Source organism: Nannospalax galili, unplaced genomic scaffold (genome assembly GCF_000622305.1).
Source record: "Nannospalax galili isolate Female #2095 unplaced genomic scaffold, S.galili_v1.0 scaffold876, whole genome shotgun sequence".
Classification (NCBI taxonomy): Eukaryota; Metazoa; Chordata; class Mammalia; order Rodentia; family Spalacidae; genus Nannospalax; species Nannospalax galili.
The window spans coordinates 97,305-121,567 of NW_008337442.1; positions in this window are offsets into that span (position 1 = coordinate 97,305).

The window sequence follows — 24,263 nt, forward strand, 5'->3', positions numbered from 1 at the left end:
AAGGAAAGCAAGCCATGCAGCCATGCAGTTCTGCTTCATGTTAGTGATGGAAAACCTTAGGTATTTTGTGGCATTAATATATTAAGAGGAAAATGCAGGTCTGTGGGTCATGAAAACCAAATTCTAATACCATTTGTAACTATTTGAATTCCACTATCAGCATCTGCTTCCTCAAAAATATTTCCTAATTCACTGTATGTGTTATATATAAGACTAAGGACTATGTATATTTGTTTGTGTATTGGTAATTAGACCAAAAGAGTGTGGGAGAAGTAATATATATGCACGCATGCATACATACATGCACACAAATATATAAAACTATCTTTTCCCTTGAGCAGTTAATAACTGTTATGGAAAATCTGAAGCTATTGTAGAAAATTCGGGCACATAAACAACAGTTAAATTGTGTGGTTTGAACTTGACATGTAGGAGTTCAAAGAGAGAAATGAATGTTGGTTGTAGTTTCTTAGGGAACTTGTAGAGGGTAAGGCTTGAAAATATGTTTAATACTGTTGCAAAGAACTGAATATACTCATATAACTTTCACTAAAACATAAAAACCTTCTTCCTTGGGGGATAAAATCATGAAATCAGGACCTGGGTAATTTAGAATAGCATCTAAATTCAGTTGACAAGCATGACATCATGAAACGGGATGACATTCTCAATTGCTCAGCTTCTGGAAATGTGCAAGTAATCTTGAAAGAGGAAGGCCATTGTCTAGCCATCCAATCTGGTGGAACCAAGCCCAGAGATGAATGAATTACAGATTTCACAATGGCTCCTCTTCACTCGCATTGTTCTTAAAGAAAAGGCAAAGGAAATTAGACCTCAGAGAGGGGTTGTCTTCCCAGACATGAGAAAGACTGCATTTTTTCAGGATTATTGCAATTTGATGAGGCCGTTTACTACTTCTAGCTGCTGATGAATAAATGAAATTACATATGTGTTTCTAGACTATGTTAATAGATAGATGATAAATGTTAGATAGATAGATAGATAGATAGATGATACATAGATAGATAGATAGATAGATAGATAGATAGATTGATAGATAGATAGATGATAGATAGATAGATAGATAGATAGATGATAGATGATTGATAGATGATAGATAGATGATAGAAGATAGATAGAGAGATAGATGATAGATAAGATATAGATAGATAGATAGATAGATAGATAGATAGATAGATAGATAGATAGATAGATAGATAGATAGATAGATAGATAGATAGATAGATAGATAGATAGATAGATAGATAGATAGATAGATAGATGATAGATGATTGATAGATGATAGATAGATGATAGAAGATAGATAGAGAGATAGATAGATAGATACATAGATGATAGATAGAAATAGATGATAGATTGATAGATAGATGATTGATGATAGATAGATAGATGATAGATAGATGATAGATAGATGATAGATGATGATGATGATAGATAGATAGATAGATAGATAGATAGATGATTAAACTTTTGAAGAATCTAGGCAAAGAGTAGATGATACTTATTTATACTATTTTAACTTTTCTGTAACTCTCAAATACATTTAATACATCTTAGCTAAAAGGCAACAACTGTACGCAGAATTCCATCCACAGAAGTGTTCCCCACAGCCCAAATGCCCCGACTCCTTACTTAGAGTACTAATAAGGTTGACACAGGATTGGGAGTAAGAAAGTAACATCATCTTGGTGCTTCATCATGCTGCTCCTGCAAGCCCTTTGTCAGCTCTGCCCTTCAGCATTGTGTCATGAGCGACTGCTGAAGTGAAAGGATCACTCAGTCAGACATAAAGTATCTTTTGAAAATGTACCATGTGCTGAATCTCCATGCTCCTGTAACTGAAGTATATAATGTCATGGAAGTAATCTAACACATAAATCAAATTTAAAACAAATTATTACCTGTATAAAGTTATGAAAGAGAAAACATACACAAAGCATTAAACTAAGAGATCTGGACTATGAAGAACTGAGTTTTGAGAACCCAGGGAATGCTTCCCCAAAGAAACCACAATAAAGCTGTGGTGTAAATGCAGGGTAGGAGTCACCTGGTGGAAATAGTAGATGGGAAAAAGAACCTACATGTGTAAGACTGGGGTGAGGAACTCTTCTTATTTCTTAGTATGTACTGGGAATCAATATAATTTAATTCTAAGTGAGAGATTGTTCTTGGGCCTGTACTACAAGGTTGGATGGAGGAATATAACAGGTACACAGTGATGAATGCCGTATCTTAATAAAATTAAAATCTCTTCCAAACCTACCATTCTACTTAGAAGAAATTTATATATGCATATTTGACTTTAAAACAGAATCTAAATCCCATAGTCTATCATAACATGGCTCAGAATTTGAGCCTCTGGTTATTGTAGTTATTCAGAGAAACTTGTTGAATGTTAAGTATATTCATTATTCTGTAGCTCTGCAGCCTAACAACTACAACTGATATAAGCTTGCTATGTTTCAAAGGGCCCAGAAGTCACCATAAAATTATTACCCTTTACTTTAAGAGCTGGCACAAGCAAATCTTGACACTGATAGAGAAATCTATCAACAGTGGTAGAAAAGAAAATTGTTCACAGAATAGAATGTGTGGTGGCTCCAAAATCATTTAAAGCTATAGTAGACAAAGCTCTAGTGTAAACATTGAAAATTATCCCATGGTTGGAAAATTGACAATGTTATCTTATATCCCAGATTTGTAAATCAAAAATGCAGATTTGTTCATGATATGTTATGATTCCAAAAACTTCTCTAAAATAATAAATTTCACTCCCTTTGAGACTATTGTCACATTGATTATAAGAGAAGAACATGGTGGATCATCAAGAAATTTGTGTTTCTAGAAAATGGGTTGGTCAATAGACAAATTTGATTGCACTAAGAAATTGGGTTTTATGGCCTTCTAATGGGAGTCTGTGTCTGGATTTTTATCTTTCTCCGAGGTCAATCAGCCTCTCATCTAATCTCCTATTGTTGCAGTAGGCATGCTTACAGCCCAAAGCCCATTCATGCTGCCTGCTTGCTCACAGAAAGGCAGTAACTATACGAAGAATTAGGGAGGTTTTTCATGTGGGTGATGGCAAGGACTTGACTCTTTTGCAAATTGAATTACTAAACAGACTTTGCTTAGCAATTATCATGGCAGAGTGTGGAAAGTGTCCTAATAAACATGGTGTAGAATACACCTTTAGCACTGAGCTCATGCCACAGTCAAAACTTATCCTTAAGACATGAGAAAAAGAAATGCATTTCCATGATACTTGTATATGCATTGTAATTGCAGCGCTATTTCGAATAGCTAAGCTATTGAATAAACCTAGATGACTGTATTAGTTACTTTTTGATGCTTTGATAAAATACCATGACCAAAAGCAACTTATAGATGAAAGCATTTATTTGGGCTTATGGTTCCAGAGAGATAAGAGTCCATCATGAAGGGGAGGCATGGCAGAGCAGGAAGCTAAGAGATCACACCTTCAACTGCAAACATGAAGCAGAGAGTGAACTGGAAGTTGGGCGAGGCTATGAACTTTCAACTCTGCCCATAGTGACATACTTCCTCCAGCAAGGTTGTACCTCCTGAAGATTCCATAACCTCCCCTCTGTGGATCAGATGGAGGAAAACTCTAACTCAACTCTCTCTCATAACAGTTTTACAAAATTCCATCTCTGAATCAAAGTCTATTACTTAATGGGCATTTAAATCCTTGCATAATCTAGCTACAGTTTCCATTTTCAGGATTTATTTCTCACCATCCTATAGCCAAAATAACCAGTCCTGTCCTTTGGTATCCTTAGTGTTTTCATCTGGGAAGTATTTCCACTACACCTTTCTAAGGTCCAACACAGAAGCTGCTCTTCCTGCTCCCAAGACCCAAACCCTCCAAGTCTTGAGCCTCTACAACACCTTGATTCTAGTTATTTTTTTCCCTAATTTTTGTTTTTATAGTTTCTGTCCAGCTATTGGGCTAGCATTACTTCACTTAACCATCACAACATCATCTGTATTCTGTGAAACAGGAAAATGAAGCAAACAGAAGTTTAACATTTTATTCAAACTAAGTTACATTGTCAGCACAAGACATAACAAGCTTTAACATTAACAATTTAAAAAATGTAAGACTTTCAAATGTAATGTTTTCAATGAATGAAAAACTGATAGCACAATGCAGCTAGGATTAGGCATGTTTAACCAACTCCAGGAGTTAACAGCATGATAAATACGACTTAGTAACTCAGTAGAGTTCAGCTAGTTCATACAGTTATTTCCCAAATCTAACATCATGGTCTCTGTTCTCAGGGACATTCTACCTTGGATACCAGGCTGGCTCAGGAGGAGTACCTGAGGCCTGGGAGACTTCTTGACTTGATTTATGACTTCTTGTTTCATAAACATAGCAAGGAACTAGATATGAAGGACATGTCTAAGAGGTTTCGTTATTGAGAAAGCAAGTGATTTAGCTGTGATGGAGCTGTGATGAAGCTAGCCTCCTTGAAACCAAGGTCAAAGTTTCTCAGCATTTTTAACTCCTCGTCTTTAAGCCAGCCAAAGTTTTCTTTCCAGAACATGCACAAACACCATCTCTCTGATCTCAGTATCCTCACATCATGTTCTGTTGACACACAGCACTAATTATTGAGCTAAAGAAGAATCATCTGGAGACAACTGGCAATGGCAGTGATATACTATGGGAGCATCTGTAAAGTCAGCTCCACAGACATCCCATCGAACACAACACTAATTAGTACAGGAAAGAGGAAAGTCCAGTATAGTCCAGTAACAGTCAGGCCTAGTACGCCAAGGGACTTGCTAAAATTACACAAGAAAAATGCATAATGAAATTTTTGCTTCCTATGGCTATGCTCTCCCAGGCCTCAGGTACTCCTCCTGAGCCAGCCTGGTATCCAAGGTAGAATGTCCCTGAGAACAGAGACCATGACTGAGAGTCAGAGGGGAAACCTGGGAATAGTTACCTGCAAAAATAAGCATAAGTAATGAAGACAAAGGAAGAACAGAATAAAACTGAAGCTTGAATCTCTAGATGGAGAGGATGGAGACATCAAGGGGGAGGTCATTTCCAGCTTCACACCTAAGCCTTGATCATGAAAATGCAAGTACTCAAGAATCTGGTAAATAATTAAAGACTCCCATCTATGAGAACGACCAAAGTGAAATGCAAACCCTGATATAGATTTCTCATTCTCTGTTTTCTGACTGTGGGAACAATGCAACCAGATGCCTCCTGTTCCTGATGCCATACCTTTGCCTCCATGATGGACTGTGTCCCCTGGAACTATAAGCCAAAATAAACCTTTCCTCCCTATCCCACCAAAAAGATCCCAAAATATCTGGATATTTGAATATTTTAAGATAAAGAGCAGTCTCCCAAAAGACATATATTTAAAGAAAACAGCAGACTAAGCTAAAGCCCAAGTGTTTTCATAACTAGAGACAATAGAATAAGGCCAATGTAAAAATGTGAGTATAAATGTGAAGCTACAGTATTACCTCATTAGTTCCTGAACCAAACCTTGCTGCCCCTTGGTCCTCTACCGACTCCTCTGAAACCTAGCACTACCTGAATAATATCCTGCCTTGTCCCCCTTGGATTAGACTTGACTTTAATAAAGTTTTCAGTGTAAAAATGATTTATTAGATCTTTCAGACCCAGTACGCAAAATTCACATTCAAAGATATTTTCCTAGGCTTGTAAAGCACAATCTGAGATGTCTCTAACCAGATATTGAAGAAAATAGTTTCCAAAGTCACTTGGTGAAAGAAAGTAAAAGCCCACACAGAGAGGCACATTTTTCATCAATTTTTTAAAAAATATGGGTCTACTTCAAAATCCATTTGGAAACTGCCAAAAAACAAGGTTAATTCATAAACTCTGCACAAAAACAAGCCAAACCCTAGTCACAAATAACAAACTGTCACCAGATAACTTAAGTGTACCATAGAGCTAACTGACAAGAACCCCTGATAAGAGACTCAAATTTGCCCTTATCTAAGTTCCCAAGAAATCTTTTGACAGGATGAATTGAAAAATTTTATTTCCGACCCCAAGAAGCATACGTACCACAAAATTTATGTCAGAAATAAAGCTTAAGGATTCTTTGAAAGCTTTTGTGTAGTCTTTAAATTTATGCTTTTCCTCATTTCAAAGTCTTATCTCATTTTACAGTGCCACTAGAAACATGAGAACTATTTTAAGGAAAGTAACTATGAGAACAGATATAGCAACTTTCCTCTTCAAAGGTATGTAGAAATGATACCTTGCCATTGCAGAACCATTTATTAAATATATATATATTTAATAAATAAGTAATATATATAGATATATTACTTCATTCTGATTTTCATGTATCCTGTAAGTCTCCAAGGAGTTCTGTGGGAGTTATTTTCATTAGAAAGATTTGACAAGAAAGAGGCAATCAGTTTTGACAATTGAGCTATGTTCTGAAGGTTACTGAATCAATCACTGGTAAAATATAAAAATAAAATTAAAAAATGCCCAGGATGCACATACATGACTCTCAAATCTAATTTTTTGACCAATGGCATTTGAATTAGTGGAGCATCAAATGGAATTCAAATCCTAATTATAAAATATTTAATAGCCTAATATAGAAGTGAAAATATCCTCCAAAGAAAGCTTTTCACAGGTTTTAACAAGTCTGAAATGATAATTTAAGTAAAGCTTTGTTTAGAAAACAAAGAACTTTAGAAAGGGCAGTCCTCACACTCCCTACACAAAGAATCTACAAGAGGCAAGAGGTGCTGTGCTCCTTAGCTGGGTACTCACATATCTATTGTTAGCATTCTAATAGATAAATGCCTGTGCCATTAGAAAGTTTGGATAGTATTGCAGAGAATCCAATAAGCATTGTGATTTTCTTCTAACATTCACCTCCATATACCCCCCAAACCAATGTAAGTAATAAGTTCACATTTGTACTCTTTTAACAGTCCTTGTAACTAAGGATAAACTTCAAAATCCACCAATTGCTAAAAATTAAGCAAAGGCACTGCCCTTACACTTCGGTCTCTGCTAGATGGCCACCTCAGTGCTGGTACTGAATGCCCTTCCTTCCATCAGACAACAATCTCAGAACTTGTTTGTACTGCAAAAACAGCTAACCAGTTTTTGTGTCGCTGAGACAATGTCTCTTTTAACTTACAAACTTAAATGCTATTGAACAGATAGTCAATGTGAATAGATTAATTTAGAACTTTGGGGATAAAGGGAACAAAGGAGCTCAAGAGAAGTGGGACCATAGATGATGAGTACTATCAAGGGAAAAATGGGGAAAATGGGGCACTTTAAATGGGGAAACCATGGTGGAAGGGTTAGAAAGTGAGTGAGTGAGAGAGAGAGAGAGAGAAGATAAATAACGCATAGGTAGTTTTAAAAAACCAGAGGGAGGCAGGAACCATATTAATCCAACAACCTACTGACAAATTATACATACATTATCTATACATGAGTCCATGTGTATAGCTAAAGGCTACATAACAAGAAACAATGCCAGAAAGGAGATACCTTCTTTTGAGTTGTTGGCCAGGGTGGTCTAAGAGGCTCCCAAAATTATTCAGGCTATTGCCACAGCCCTTGATGGCCTCCCAGAACTTGAAGGTAAGACCCTACTGAAGACAGAAATAGTTTCCAAACTCACTTGGTTAAAAAAAGTAAAATCCCACACAGAGAGGCACATTTTTCATCAATTTTTTTAAAAACCTTTTAAAATTTTTTATTTATTATTTTTATTTTATGTGTATGCATGTATCGCCTGCATGTCGGTAAGTGCACCTGTGTCATGCAATGCCTGCGGAGATCAGAAGAGGCTGTCAGAAGAAGCTGTCGGATCCCTTGGAACTGGAGTTACAGACAGTTGTTAGCTGCCATGTGGGTGCTGGGATTCAAACTTGGGTTTTCTACAAGAACAACTAGTGTTCTTAACTGCTGAGCCATCTCTCCAGCCCTGATTTTTTAAAAATCAGATACAGGTTTTGGAACAACAGAGCTGCAACTGTCTTGCAACCACTTCCCTTGAAGGCTAGCTCTCGTGGCTTTGGAGAGCACCATGAAGGTACCAAGGGGCACCTTGCAGCACTATTTACAAACATCAAGAGATGATCCAACACCAGCTTCAAGACCAAATAACCACATCAATGACCAGCACAGCATACATCATTGGTGCAGTAGCGGCACTTTTATCTTGGGGGCAATCAACAGAGACATAATTTGACTAAATGCCCACTCAAAGGGAGGAAACTCAAATATGGTACTGTCAACATAACCTAATACACATTGCTGGAGTGACCATAGATCTTAGAGAAAACCCCAAAACTATCATATTGCTAGACTAATGTGATTTCTTACTATGTACAAAATATGTATCCTTATATTTACAGACAAATAGCCCAGTCACCACTCATCAAAGAAGCTCATTTTGTACCAATCAGAGACTATTACCAAGCACCACAACACACAGACATTGTCTATGAATTGCCCAGGCTTAAGTGACACATCTACAATGCAACCTCTACACCTAAGGCTCATGGAACAGAGAACAGGTATAATGAAGAGGACACTAAGGAATCTCTCAGTTCTCAATAATGAAGTTCCCTCATGCACTGGAGGGCCAGGAACACAAAAGGTCACAAATGGCCAAAGTGAGATCAACAGTCTGCTGATTGATGGTCCTTGGACAGGACCCCTTTAATAAACTTTGCCCACCCAAGGCTCAGGGACCATCATGGAAGAGGGAGCAGAAAGATTGTAAGAGCCAGGGAGGATGTGCATGGCCATATGGAAACAGAGTCCTAAAAGCTCCTGGGAAACTGCTCATATGATTCTATGGCAATGGTGTCAGCATACACAAGTCCAGTGCAAACTCAGGCAGACAATAACCCAGCATAGAACTGGGATAATGAACAGCAGACCTCAATCTTATCTGAACAAATATTGGCAACTGATTGCTGCTAGATGAAGAATTGCTGATCTTCCTAAAACAAGGGCCTCTAGATAGGCTGACTAAACTCAGTGGATGGACTTGTGCTGGGGAACGGCTGGAGTCACTGACAACCCAGTGGGCCTTAACAAGGATGACAGAGTGTATGGGCTCCAGTGGGGGAGTGGTGACTATGGGAGGGTAGCAGTGGGGATGGGGGTATAAAGATGATTAAGATTGCTAGAGCTGTTCTGTACGAAATATACAAAAAGTTCAATATATATAAAGATTTATTTTCAGGAACCAGAATAATGAAAAGGAAACTTGGGGATAAAGGGAAAAACGGAGCTCAAAAGAGGTGGGACCATAGGAGATGGGTATTATCAAGAAAGAAATGGGGAAAGTGGGGACACTTTAAATGGGGAAACCATGGTGGAAGGGTTAGAAAGACAGACAGAGAGAGAGAGAGAGAAGAGAGAGAGAGAAAGAGAGAGAGAGAGAGAGAGAGAGAGGAGAGATAAACATTGCCTCACTAGTTTTAAAAAACCAGAAGGAATCATGTTAATCCAATAACCTAATGACAAATATGCATACATTATCTCTACATGAGTCCATGTGTATAGCTAAAGGCTACATAGCAAGAAACAGTGCCAGACAGGAGATACCTTCCTTTGAGTTGTTGGCCAAGGTGGTCCAAGAGACTCCCAAAATTACTCAGGCTATTGCTACAGCCCTTGATGGCTTCCCATAACTTGTTTTCATTATTTTTTTTATTTTATTAAAAGAAGCATTTCATTACACCTTTAATGTACTCAATAACAATCTCTGGAGCAAAGATACACCTCTTTCAAAAGTGGCTATACAATTTTTAGGTTCACAGTTGAATTTTTACAGTTATACAATATTGAACTCAATATAAACCCTGTGAATGTTTTTAATTAACACTGTTTTTTTTGGGGGGGGGCGGGTCTCTTTAAGACAGGGTCTTCCTGCAGCCCCAGCTGTCCGGGAACTCACTATGTAGACCAGGCTGGCCTTGAACTCACAGAGATCCGCCTGCCTCTGCCTCCGAGTGCTGGGATAAAAGACATGCGCCACCATGCCCGGCTTTAATTAACATTTTAAAGCTCAAATATCTCAATTTTATTTTGTAAAAAGACATGTTTCAAGGCATTTCATCATCTCAACACAATTTTCTGTCATTAACATGCTAATTATAACAATAACAATAAAAAGCTAAATGATTATTTTAAAAGTGACTTTTATCAACATATCACTGAGATACTTGCACATCTGTGTTTATTGCAGCACTATTTACAAGAATTAAGGAATGGCTAAGGAAAGTTTGTATATAAACACAATGGAATGTTTTTCAGCTACAAAGAAGAATGAAGTTATTTACAGTAATGGATACAATTGGAGACAACCGTATTAAACAAACCAAGCATGTCTCAGAAAGACAAATAAATGTTTTCTCTCATTTGTGGAGCCTAGACTTTATATGGTCACGTAAAATCATGTATGGATATTTTGAAGGAAAATTTGTCTAGAAAAACAAAGGGGACTGATGGAGGGAGGGGTGGGAATGGAATATAGGAGGAAACAGGGCAGGGTGGGATATGCTCACTGTAAAATATATGCCTGCAAGAAAATCTAAAAGGAAAAGATAAAAGTGGATTTTCAATGACTAGTAAGAAATGTGGCATTTTTCTAGAGAAATGTGTACCGTCATGAAGCATAGAGAAACTGACCATTTGGGAGAACCATCTTCAAGCTCACTTCTTCATCCTCACAACCAAATCTTGTGGATTTTTTAAATTTTTGCTTAAAATGCCTTTACACTGTCCTATCTTCCCCATCTGTCTCTACTGGGATGACCTAAATCTCAGTCCTCATTGTCCTTTTGCATTGCAATGGAACTGCTTACCACAACCTCTAACTCTCCTTCCTTAACTATTCCTTCCCAAGCCAGAAGCATGGGTATTCATGACACATCCCTTTTATCAGATCACATCCCTGGCCAACCACACCAGGGGCCTCTGTTTTCTGTCACATCAGGTCCTACTCTGTTGCCTGGTTTTCAAGTCCCAAATTTAGCCCCACTCCTCAACAGGGCATTTTCTTTTAAATTCATTCCCATCTCTTCTTTTCTTTCTCTTCACTTGTAATAAGCATCCTCTTTCCTCATCACCTTTTCTTCAACTATGTTCACTATTAAAAGTCTAAGTTCATTTATTTGTCAATTATCTATCTCTAAAATCTAAAATCATTGATTCACTGTGAAACTAAGTTTAGACTTTGCTATCAGTACAACTATAATTTGTGTAGTTCTTTAATTTTTTTTATATTTTTGTTGTCAGTTCAAAATGTCAATACCACATAAGTATTCAAGTTGGGAAGGATGTGAGTGGCATCAAAGGTATGAGCCTTAGAAAATGGAGCAGAACACCAAGAATGAATTTTCGTGAGGTTTTAATAAGTACATTTGCAGTTGCAGACAATGAAGTCTAAGTCAAATAGGTGTTAGAGAAAATGGAAAATATTCATGACACTGGAAAACGTAAGTGGTTATCTAGATGCAGGGCCCTAGTGATGCCACCAAGGCTGCCTTTCCTCAGCCCAGGGCTCCATTCGTCTCTGTGTCTTGGGCTCATTTCCAGATAGGCATTTTCCATATCTGAGGAAACATAACCCCAGACAGCACATCTTTGAGTCAAGATTTAAAATGGAAGAAAGATCTTCCCTGTTGGTACTGGGAATACAATACTGGCAGTGCATGGACACAAACCCATTCCTAGACCAATGCCTGTGTCCAGGTGCTGGAGCTTCATAATTGTCCAGTATGAATCACGTGCCCTTATGGTAGATACTTAAACTGTATTCTATTGTCAGAAAGAGAAAACTTTTATTCTCAAACTATATAAGCTTCGTTCATTGCCTCTATTCATAGAAACGGCTACTTTCAATGCATAAAAATAACTGCACTGAAAATTAATGAATCAACCTTTAAGTAAGATGTCACCATGCCCACTCTTTTTCTTAGACCTCTTTTCATGAACCAAAAGAAACAAGAAGTTTGGAATAGGATCCAGGCAGCTACGAGTGCCAGGCAGCTTTTATCACTTCATTTGGATGGGATGAAAGCACAGCCTTGGGACTTGTAGATCAGCCTCGTCACCTGGAGCGTTTGCAGACCATGGTGATATGACCTTTGCAGGATGTAACCGGCACCCTTCGGCCTTCTGCACATGTGCCTCTCATATGCTATTTACTTTGGCTTGGTAAGCCAAAGCCAGGCAAGGTATTTTCCCTTTGTTTTGTTTTTTTTTTTTTTTTTGGGAAGCACACTCCAGATAGACAAAGGGGGGTAACTGGGCCACATCCTATACTTTTGAGGGTCCTGCACCAAGTGGAGGCCGAGCTAAAGGTGTGTCGCCCTCCACAACATTCCCATATGCATCTATTATTTGGGGGAATTTGTAGGACTTACAGTCATTTGGTGCGGTTTCTGGAGGCTAGAGGGTATAATGGAGAACGAGCCCTCCCCAACACTTGTCTATCTGCATCAGGGGTTTCTGGGGCTCAGAGTCTTTTCCATGGTGGGAGGAGCTACGAGGGTGTCTCAGTACTGAATTGAGGGCACTTGAGGGGCGCAGAGCCATTTTGTCTGATACCTGGGTGGCGACGGCCACGTGGTGTTTTGGGGCAAGGTGAGAGCTTGGGGGAGACTGCTAAGGACACTCCGTTATAGAAGGTCCCCCAATATCACATCTTCACTCTCCAATGAGCATGGAGAGGGGTCGACTTGTAGGCCAGGGCCCCTCCTCCTCCTCGGTCCCTGCTTCCTGATGGGGCACAGGAAGGTTCCAGAAAGACTCTTGCGTCTCCTCCAGGATCACAGTCAGACCAGAGAGGGGCAGATCCAGCCCCACTGCAGACTTTGCACTAAATGCAGAAAAGTTAAATGGATATAATATTTTTTTTTAATTTTTAAAAATGATTTATTTAATAACAACATACTTAGAAGAAGCATATCATTACAACACAATTGACATATTCAATAACGTTTTCCTGAAGTAGGATGCATCTCTTTCAAATTTGGCTGTAAATTTTTAGGTTTACAGTTGAATTATTACAGTTATACAATATTGTACTCAGTATAAACCCTATAAGACATAAATTAAATGATGTTTTAACCTTTAAAAAGATCTCCATTTCATTATTAAAATACACAGTTTCATACAGAAAAATTCTTTTTCAATGCAATTGACATTGGATGTTTGCACATGCATTTCTAATCTCTAAATATCTGATTATTACTAGTCACAGTTGGTTACTTTCTGAGCTTCTAGGCATCTGAGCATGAATATAAAGTTATCAGGTAGATTTCAATGGTAATGTTTTTCACATCTACTAATTATTGTTTTTTAATCATTATTTTTTAAAATTTTTTTTTCATACAGAAGAATTCATTCCAAAGCAATTGACATTGAGACGTTTTCACATGCATTTCTAATCTCTATATACATGACTATCACTGGTCACAGTCGCCCACCTTCTGAGCTCCTCGGCATCTGAGCATGAATACAAACTCGTCAGATAGACAGCCTTCCTCTCCCACTAGAGGCTCCATACTCTGCCATCCCTGTCACTGTCCACTGTGTTGTCAGCACCCTCATCCATTCCCCCTGTCTGCCCTTCTGGTAAATCTAGTCAGCCAGAGGTCCCTTTGTTTTAACTCCCCTTTGCTTACTAAAGAAGCAGGGAGAGACAGACTGTAAGAATCTGTTGAATGTGAATATTCAGGAATTGCAGTCTAAACAGAGTTAAATTCCAAAAGTTTAGTTTTAGCTTATTTTCTCTGTTATAAGAATAGGACTTGATTTCTTCATGTGAAAAAATTCAAATGACCATGTTAGCCAAATGCTTTAATTTAAAGAAAATGAATATGTAGGATTTAAAATACACTAGAAACATTTTAGCATAATTGGAATCTTGAACAAATTTTATGCTATTTTGTGTTCCTTTCCAGAAGTCATGAATTTCTACTTCTTTCTTAAATTAGTACACAGTTGGGTGCTGTCTCCTTTGAGCATCTGATTGTAGCTAATAAATAAAATAGAATTTAAAAAAAATTTCCAATAGGTATACTTGTAAATTTTCCTAGGAATTTTCTCTAATAAAATTTGAAAAACTGAAGTCCTTCTCTCCTGCCAAACTTAAAATTGTGGTTTTCAGAGTTGCATTTAAATCTTTAACAATTAGGGTCTGTCTTACAGATGATGTACTTCCTGTTTACAGTTTGATCTTCAGAAGCATTTTCAAATTAAATTACCAGGACCTAATTGCACTTCTTGTCAAAATACAAGTGATATTCACAGCCTTCTTAAACCACTCCTTCCCTGTTCTTACAGCTCTTCTTAAAAGGACTGAGTATCTGATTTTATTAATCTAAGCTTAGCTTTCTATCACTAGGTCACTAGGTTCTGCAGTTTTATGGGCTACGAGGTCTGAGAGTTTTACCAATTCCTAACACCCTCCCCTCTCCCCACTGCACGACCATCAGTGTCACCAAGGATACAGTGGCATAGTGGAGAGCAACTACCCTTCAGTTTTAGATTCAAAAATTACCCTAGGACCTTATGACTTTAAGAGCTAGAGTATTATTCACCACACTGGGGAAGGGTCTGGTTTGTGGCATGCAGCTTCCTTTCTGTGTTTAGGTTAGGTTATAATCCCATATCTCAACCTGAGATGTCACCCCTTCATCTTTGGGAGAATGTGGTAAGAGGTGTGTAAGCAAGGAAGACACAAAGCTTGACTTTTCTGGTCAGAGAAGCATCACCAATAAAAAAGAATTACTTATGAAAGTAATACAGCAAGAAATGGATACATGACTTAGCTTATAAGAAACAGCAAACATGAACTAGAGTTTTTCTGCAAGGTTTTAGAGAGCTCAGAAGATATTAGCATAATGACTTCTGGCCTTCCATTCCTATTGGTATCCTATTATTTTTAAAAATTTACTTTGGCTTCTGGGTTCGATTCAAACACACTCTTTCTCATGGCTGGACTCCATCCTCTTCCAAACAAATCCACTCAAGTAAGAGTTGATTTTTAACTAACTAGGAAGTTTTTAAGAGATTAATGTCTACAGCTGACAAATAAATAGCCCTGGACAATAGAAACCTGCTCTGTAGACTTGAACCATCTGGCACGTAGCCTCTCAGCTTTATTTTCTCCCCTTTCTATGACATGGCCGGACACCTATCAGGCTGAACTGTTCCCAGGATGTTATCTTGCCTCTCCAGCACTGTGACTCCTTATCTAAGTTCTACTTCTCTGCATAACAATGTACCGGAGCTTCGCCATTAGACTTGCTCTCCAAGCAAAGCCAGCTGCAGTCCACTACGCATTCCGTTTGCACATTATGTACAGATAAGACGTTGTTCCCTCTACACAGATGCATAAAGCTAAAAAATAGCATTATCATAACATCTTCCAGTTTAGCTATTTTGAAGCCTCTGTACTCCCATATTACAGAGCCTTGCTATTTATACAGTCATGCATATGGAAGACTCACCCTCCTGTGAGATCAGCCCCATGTACGCAGAAACAAAACTACAGGCCCCAAACTTAAACATACTCTCATGCCAGCTTCTTATCTGTATTGAATGCAAGCCAAGTTTATTAATAATTTTTAAGTCAGAAAGAAAATAAAACAGTTTTAATTTGATAAGATTAGAAAGCAACATGAACAAAAAAGCAGCCAAACTTAACCTGGAAGGTGAGCATCCTGGGCCACAGGAGGTGGGAAAGAGAGCCAAGGCCTGAGTGTGCTGGCCCTGGCCAGGCTGTGACTTACACGTGCGGATGACTGTGTTCTTTTGCTGGGTTTCCTTTTTCACAAAGATACAGTGAAACAGAGTGAAGGTGCATCTTTTCTGGCAGAAAAGCCTCTACAATTATCTTAAAGTAGTCTGCAGGAAATCACTGAAAAAAATGCTTTGGCTTAATTTTTCAGGTTATTTGAAGAATTTCTTCTTCAAATATGAATATTGTCTGTTGTCTTCTAAATTATTTAAGTCACCAGAATTACTGATGCAATATGCTTTTAATAACCAGCAATGGCAGACATATCAGTGTTTTCACTGCCTGTCCTTTCAGAAAGTGCAAGACAGGGGGCTGTGGGGACTGTTACCTCAGTTAGCAAAGGCAGAAAGAAAGGGAAGTGCAAGGAAGTACCCGATTTATATTTATTTCACCCAAGGATTCCTCAGGGAGGGATGGTGTTTAAGGTGTGCCTCTGGCTGTGATATCAGGGACAGAGGGTGTGGGAGGGTCCAGATTCTATATATCACATGCATAGCCTATCTCTGGGGGTGATCCTCAGAAACATATAAGCAGAGGATACAAAAGATTCTGGTTCCAGATTCTGTATATGATGTACTCTCTATGCTACAAACCACATAGCTTCATTGTCAAAAGCAAAAGTAAATAATCTCTTCTCACAAACCAGAGAAGATAAAATCAATTACTTATAAGTGAAAGGACACATGGGAAGAGATATCAGTCATGACCAGCCCTAGCATGCTCAGCCTTCCTCTGACTTCTTGCAACTGTCAGGCAGTGATTAGCTACCTATTCCAGCTCTATTTCCCACCCCTAGATTTATACCTCTTGTGGACCAGATGTGATAATGAGGAAACAGACATCTATTGTCCAGGACCCACATGCTCCAATGGTCTCCAAATATAAGACACTTTCATGGTTTATGAGATATCGGAAGCAAGGCTGCCACTCAAGAGGACACTTCACTACTTCACCGCTCATTTAGAGCATGAGTTAGCATCAAATTGGACCTGCATATTCCAGTAAAAGGGTGAGACACTGCTGTGGCGAATGGACATGAGGAAGCAGGGGACTTGCTGAGGGCCTTCCTTTGCAACATTGTTCCATATCAAAATTTCATATGTTGCTGTAGCTTTTTCCCCTTTAGCTAAGACAGTTTCTTTGGATTTCTTTGGAAATACGGAACCAGTACTTTTTCTCTGGTTCCATACAAAGATCAATTTATTTGTGTCAAATGCAAGATGAACAAGCCATTGTAAGCTATCAAAATGAGAAAACGATGTGTGTATGTTTGAATGGAAGAAAGAGATAAAGAGATAGACAGTTTGCACTGTTGTGAGAGAAATATTTTTTCTTTACTATGGTAAACTGGTCCCCTGGAAGTTGTCAAAGCAAGATAGTTTTCTCAAATCATGAACTCCAGTATGCTGTGCTTCATTCATAATGCATATCTTCTTTGCTCCATTTCCTTAACTTCATGCAGGATGAGTGGTGAAATAAAATTATCCTTGAAATCAGTAAATTTCAAACTTGGTTGCGTCTTAAAATCATATGCAAACTTTCAAAATCCCTAAATCCAGATACATCCCAGACCAATTAAACTAGAAGCTCTAGGATGCAGAATAGACATTTCCAGAGCCTTTAGAGTTGCTAGGGATTCTAACAGGCAGCTCGGAAGGAGTCATCTTGCCAGCCACACACTCCTTTCTTAAAAGAGAATGTCCCCTGCAATAAGAATATATAGATGAGGCTATAACTCATATGACCAAAAAATTTCATTTTTCCACTCAAATGGCTAAAAACAATTTTAACTGATAGATTTAAGAGTTGATGGGGTTATTGGGCATTCAGAATTTTAAAATACTTCAGTAAAATTATATATTTCTTTTTTTTTTACTTTTATTATTTCTTTGAGAATTTCCTGCACTGTATTTTGATGATGTTCACCCTTCTCCCCTAACGTCTCTTAGGCCATTCCCCACCTATCCATCTTTATGTCATCATATTTTTAATACATTGAGTCCAGTTTGAGTTGCCCATATACTTTTGAGTGTGTGACCATCCACTGGAGTATGGTCAACCTACCCAAGATCCACACTCTTAAAGGAAACTGACTATCCATCTCCCAGTAGCTATCAACTGCCAATAGCTCCTCAACTAGTGGTAGGACTTTGTGCCCACCTCCTCCTTCTATGCTGGAATTTTGTCTGGCTGGAGCTTGCACAGATATTATGTATGTGGTCACAACTGCTGTAAGTTCATACATAAAACATCTCTGTTGTGTCTGGAAAACACCATTTCCTTGTAGTCATCCACCACCTCTGACTCTTACAATCTTTCTGTTACCTCTTCTCAGTGGTCCCTGAGACTTGGGATGGGAGGGTATGACAAAAATTTCCCATTTAGAGCTGAACGTTCCATAGTCTAAGATTATAAATTTCCTTCAAAAACAGTCTATTAGAAATAACTAAGTCTTTAAATCCATCTTGATGCTAGCTGAGGGAAAAAATATAAGACAGTATATCTGTATTAGTTACTTTTCTGTTACTGTGATAAAACACCATAAACAAAGCAACTTTATAGAAAGAAGAATCTATTTGAGTTTATGCCTCCAGAGGGTAATAGTCCATTATGGCAGGAGGGAAGCATGGGCAGGAGGTAGCCACAGCAGAAAGCTGAGAGCTCACATCTTTAAGCAGACACAGGAAGCAGAGAGCAACTGAAAGTAGGGCAAGGCTGTGAACTCTCAAGGCCTTCTTCCAATGGTGTGCTTCCTTCAGTAAGGCCACACCTCCTAAAAATCCCATGACCCTCCTCAGACAGTGCCACCTAAATGTTCAAATACCTGAGCCTATAGGGACATTTCTCACTCAAACTGTCATAATGTCCATAAATTGAATACCCTGCAAATTTCAAAAGTAAGAAGGGAGATTTCTGTTTGTTGAGTTGAAAAGATGAAAGCATGATGTGTTTTTTTTTTTTTTTCAAAATGTATGCTATTATATCCCGATTTTGTTTTCAGTTTTTTCCTGTATGTATCAATGAGCTAGGAAAGTAGGAAGGGCTCCCCTCTACATTTAAGACCATGTTCTTTTTCAAAATGTATGCTGTTATATCCCGATTTTGTTTTCAGTTTTTTCCTGTATGTATCTCAATGAGCTAGGAAAGTAGGAAGGGCTCCCCTCTACATTTAAGACCATGTACATTAGCTTGGGACATGAGGCAGAGTGTGTGGAAGGCTGCATTAACAGAAGAAAAGAAGTTTTTAGTTCCACTTTACTTTTTGTTACTAAAAGTATTAAAGGCATGCATTGCTCTATAGTTCAAACTTTAAGAGTAAGCAAAAAATGTTCCCTTCATTTTACTTTGCTTAATTGGTGCAGATGAATTGCAATATGGAATTTTCACATTTAAAATGTCATGATAACAGATTATTTGGGGGTTATGAGTTGTTACACACACACACACACACACGCACGCACACACACACACACACCCCATAGAGTATAGTAATGATAATATTTTTGTCTCAAAGCACACAGTGCTGGTAATTGTGTATGTCTTATTTGGCTGTAATCAATTTGCAGAGAAGGTTTCAAAACACAACTCTGCAAATTCTCACTAAATAATAAGGAAGAGAGGATGATTTAAGGCAAAAATATCAGACCAATAACAGGAATAACAGGAGTACAGGGCACTAAAATTGCTCACCTGGTAAAAAGTCTCTGTTGAAATCTGAAATGGAACAAGAAGAATCCAATTAGTGTGTTTGAATTTTATCTGAAATACTTTCCTTCTTGTTCTGTTATATGAAATTTTTCATAGTAAATACATAAAGTAAACATGCTTAATTCTCAATTATACATCTCTTGTCAGGATTCCTTTGAGGCAAAAAATGTGGCCAGGAAATGGACAATGTTCTACTTCTGCACAGAACGAGTGAAAGAAACAAAGCTAGAGAGAACACAACTCACATTCATCCAGTGCCATTTTGACTGGGACTTACTCATGTCCCCTGGCCCCTGATAGGTCACCAGATGAATTCTAAGTCAGAATTAAGGCTATAGTGTTTGGGAATGTGGGGCAGTGCTGGTCATGTGGGGGTCAGCAGATTGTAAAAATCATAACTCTTTCCTGGGCTGCTTCTTAAATACCCTGGGAATATATCTAAAAGGATAAAGGTCACACTGACTCCTTATTTTAAAAAAGAGCAATTCCATTTACTTCAAAAATGAACTGTCTGAGACAGACATAGATGAGGTGTGAAAGCACTTAGCTTCATGCTTACATGCTGGTTATCTAATTTCTCAACCAGGAAGCATGAGATACTACCAGCAACACTACAGAGAGAGGCAGAAACTCATTTCCATACAAACTCAGCTCGGGCAAGCCACCTAGTATCTATGGGGAATCACTTTTTTCTACTTAATAATCTGGAATTGGGGTTCTCTATCCTTCCAGTAAGCCATTGTGTTTTGACTCTAGAGACCTGGAGGTCACTGGACTCAGATCCCACAGAGAGTTGCACAGAAATGCAATAATGCCATCTAAAACAGAGAAGACATTTGTGCCCATGCAAAGACTTTGCAATTTTCAAAGCAATGCTGTCTGGGTCTCAGAGTTTTGCCCTCATTGATTGGAAATTTTCCTAGTACAAGTGAAGCTCATTCTTCTTGTGTTTCCAGAAAGTAATGGAAAATAGCTGGTCATTACATAGAATGAAGATAATTTATGAATTGGTGCCAAAACCAGTTAAAACGTGAAAAATTAATTTGACCTTATAGTAATACAATAACTCCATATGATTATTTGACATTTATTCTTAGTTTATTTTCATATTTGAGATTCTATTTGTATTATATTCACTATTGAACAACTGCAGACAAATAAGTTAAAAAAGCATAACTTTTACTTAGTTTTAAGTAAATATGTAGAATTTATTATTAGTGTTATTATTGTATTTATTATTATAGGCCAAAGACATATTGTCCTGAATTCTAATTCCTTTAATTTTTTCCTAAAGTCATTATAATTAAGCAGTTTTGAAGATTTATTTTTGTATGTGTTTGTTGCTTTGCAATGCTAAGGACTGAACCCTGCTACATGCTTAGCAAGTGTTCTGCCACTGGGCTACATCTTGATCCCTTAAATGGTTTTTTGTGTGTGTGTGTATGTGTGTGTGTGTGTGTGTGTGTGTGTGTGTGTGTGTTAATTTGTTGGCTTGACTGGTTGACGGTGTGTTGAGACAGAGTTTCGCTCTATAGGCCAGGATGGCCTGGAGCTCACTTGGCAGCCCAGGCAGCCTTGAATTCATGCCAATTTTCCTGCCTCAGCCTTCCAGTTCTGAGATTATTGGTGTAAACCACCACACATGCTCCAATCAAGCTTTTCAATTGGTCTTTGGTAGGAACAGTAATAATATAACAATGCACAACTGCTTGTTTTTTTTGTTTGTTGCATGTTTGTTCATTTGTTTGTTTAGTGCTTCCTCGTCTTCCTTTTCTCTTGGCATTTTGACTTAGTGCTCACTGAATCTCAAGTAGTATAACCTTCTAAGTTGTATTTTCAAGGAGAAGGGGTACTTTATAATTGTGTAATATCTCTTGCCCAAGTGTGAGAAAAACGTTTCAAATAAGAGATAAAACATGCAAAGAGATACCATGATTGTCTAGTCCCTTCAAGTCTCCCTACGAAGGCCACGCCATAGTTTTCCCATGAAACTGAAAGTTCATAATCTTAGATGCAATGTCTTACTTTAAATAAGATTTCTTCTCATACATTTGTCTGTGTTAAAACCTGACAAATCAAAAACACAGAAGTTGTCCTTTCCAAGTTAAAGGTCATTTTCTTTATTTTAAAAAAATACCCATTTGGGGGCTGGAGAGTTGACTCAGCAGTTAAGAGTACCGGCTACTCTTGCAGAAGACCCAAGTTCGAATGCCAACATCCACATGGTGGCTGACATCCATCTGTAACTCCAGTTCCAGGGGATCCACACCCTTTTCTGTCCTCCATGGGTACTGTACAACACAGGTACACTTACATACATGCAGGCATAACACTCACATAAAATAAAATAGTAAAATAAAAGACCCATCTGTGGACTGAGTGCTCACAGTCACTTGTGGCTGTAGTAGAAAATACCCCATTGTGGCAATGCCTGATTAAAGACAGCCTGTTATCATCCTTTTAGCCAAGTCGAGACCTGAAGGGTTCTGAGAACCTGTTCCTTCAGAATACTCTCAGAACTGTGCCCTAGAACAAAAACTTTCTCCTCTCTTTATTGAAACCATACATTCAGCATGAAATGGTCTTATAAGAGGATTTTGTCCTTTCTGACCCCTACTGACCTAAACTAGCAAGCACATAACCACAAACAGATGTTATCAATTTAATCTTATCCATTGTTTGCAGCACAAATGGGATAGACAAGCTGTTGCTCTCAACAAACTTCTGCTGTTTTCATTGCTTGATATGCAAAGCATTCACTCGTACATTCATAAATTGCTTGGAGTCAAGGGGAGGAAAGAATCATGAGGATTAAAGTTATATGCTTTAGGTTACAAGAGGAGCTCAAGGTCTTTGTAAGTTTGTTTACATTATAAACAAGTTAAGAAAAGATTAACTTTTTGGGTTCAAGATTAAGAAAAAAATCATTTGTCCAGAGGATGTTCATATTGTACAAGTCATTCCCACAGGCACTGATTCTCAGCATTTTGACCAGTTACTCATCTCAGCATTAACCACTACTCACTGCAATAAGAGGCATCTTTGACCAAGGCTCAAAGTAGTACAAATCTATAGGCATGAACATATATAATAAAAAGGTAGTTTGACAACATGACCATTTACTGAAACACCAGTAAGTTGTGTCCCTGGGGCCTATGATCGCCCCAGTGCCCCACACTTATGCACATAGGATCAGCAATAATTGGACTCAGAGGTTAGTAAGAATAACAATAACTTAAAAGGGAACATTAAGTCAGGAGGGAAATATATTGGTAGGTCCCAGGGGAAGTTGAAGAGAAGGAATTGGTGGTACCTAAGGTCAAAATACATTGTATACATGTGTGAAATTTCCAAAGAATAAATTCAAAGCATTTTCTTATTGTCTTTTATTGAATTTGGGGGTATTTCATACATTATATCTTAATTATATTTAGACTCCCCTATCTCTACCCCACTGGATTTCATGCATTCTATCATCATATGTGTTAAGGCCTATCAAGTCAAGTCTCAGATGTCCCTCAGTGTGAGCTCATCTACTGGAGTCTGGTCAGCCTATCTAGCCTCACTCCTTTAAGAAGCTTAACTCTCCCTCACTCAGCCATGATCAGCTGCCAGTAGTTCCTCAGCTAAGGTTGGGCTTCTGGTTCGACTTTGCATAGGTCTTGTGTATACTGTCACCAATGCTGTAAGTTCATATGAGCAAGTTCTAAGCTGCCTGGAAAACTCTGTTTCCTTATGGTCAGCTACCACCCCTGGCTCTTATAGTCTTCCTGCCCCCTCTTCCACAGTGGTCCCTGAGTCCTGGGTGGGTGAAATTTAATATAGGAGTCTTATCTAGTGGCACATACTCTGAAGCCTCTTTTATCTTCATTTTGGTCAGTTGTGGCTTTCTGTATTAATCACCATCTATTGCACGAGAAAGTTTCACTGGTGAGAGTTGAGAGATGCATTAATACAATCTGTGCCCTCTGTTCCACTATGTTCTCTGAACTTTAGGTATAGAGGTTGCACTATAAATGTGCCACTTAGGACTGAGCTTCTCACAGACACTTATTCTCCACTTTTGACCAGTTGAGGAACTCTGTAAGAGTCTCCATCTACTGCAAAAAAGAAGCTTCTTTGATGAGTAGTAGAGGTATATTTGTCTATAAATATAAGGAGACATATTTAGTAAGCAGTAAGAAATTACATTTGTCTAAGAATGTGACAGACATAGGTTTTTCTCTAGGATCTATGACTTTCTAGCCATGTGTATTTGTCTAGAAATACAGTACCACACATAAGGTCCCTCCCATTGCATGGGTTTTAAGTCCAATTAGATAGCTGTTGATTATTCCCAAGATAAAAGTGCCACTACTGCATGATAGTTCGCTACACAGGTTATGGTTAATAGGCTTTACAGCTGGGTTGGACCACTGATTAATTTTCTCCTTTGGCAGCTTGCATAGAATCCTCTATGAGAGACACTATGAGAGCTGGTCTTCAGCAAGGAGGCTTCCAGGTCAGTTCTAGCTCGATTGCTCCAAGTCCTGTGTCCGAAGTATAAAATACTATTTTACAAAGTATAGGATAAGTATTTCTGCCTTTTCTTGCTTCTTGTCCTTATACCGTCTGCCTTAAACCACGGGGCCTTGTAATCTTTCATAACAATCTTTATTTGGTGCGTCTCCTCCATTCCTCTGATTCTTTATTCATCTGAGTTTA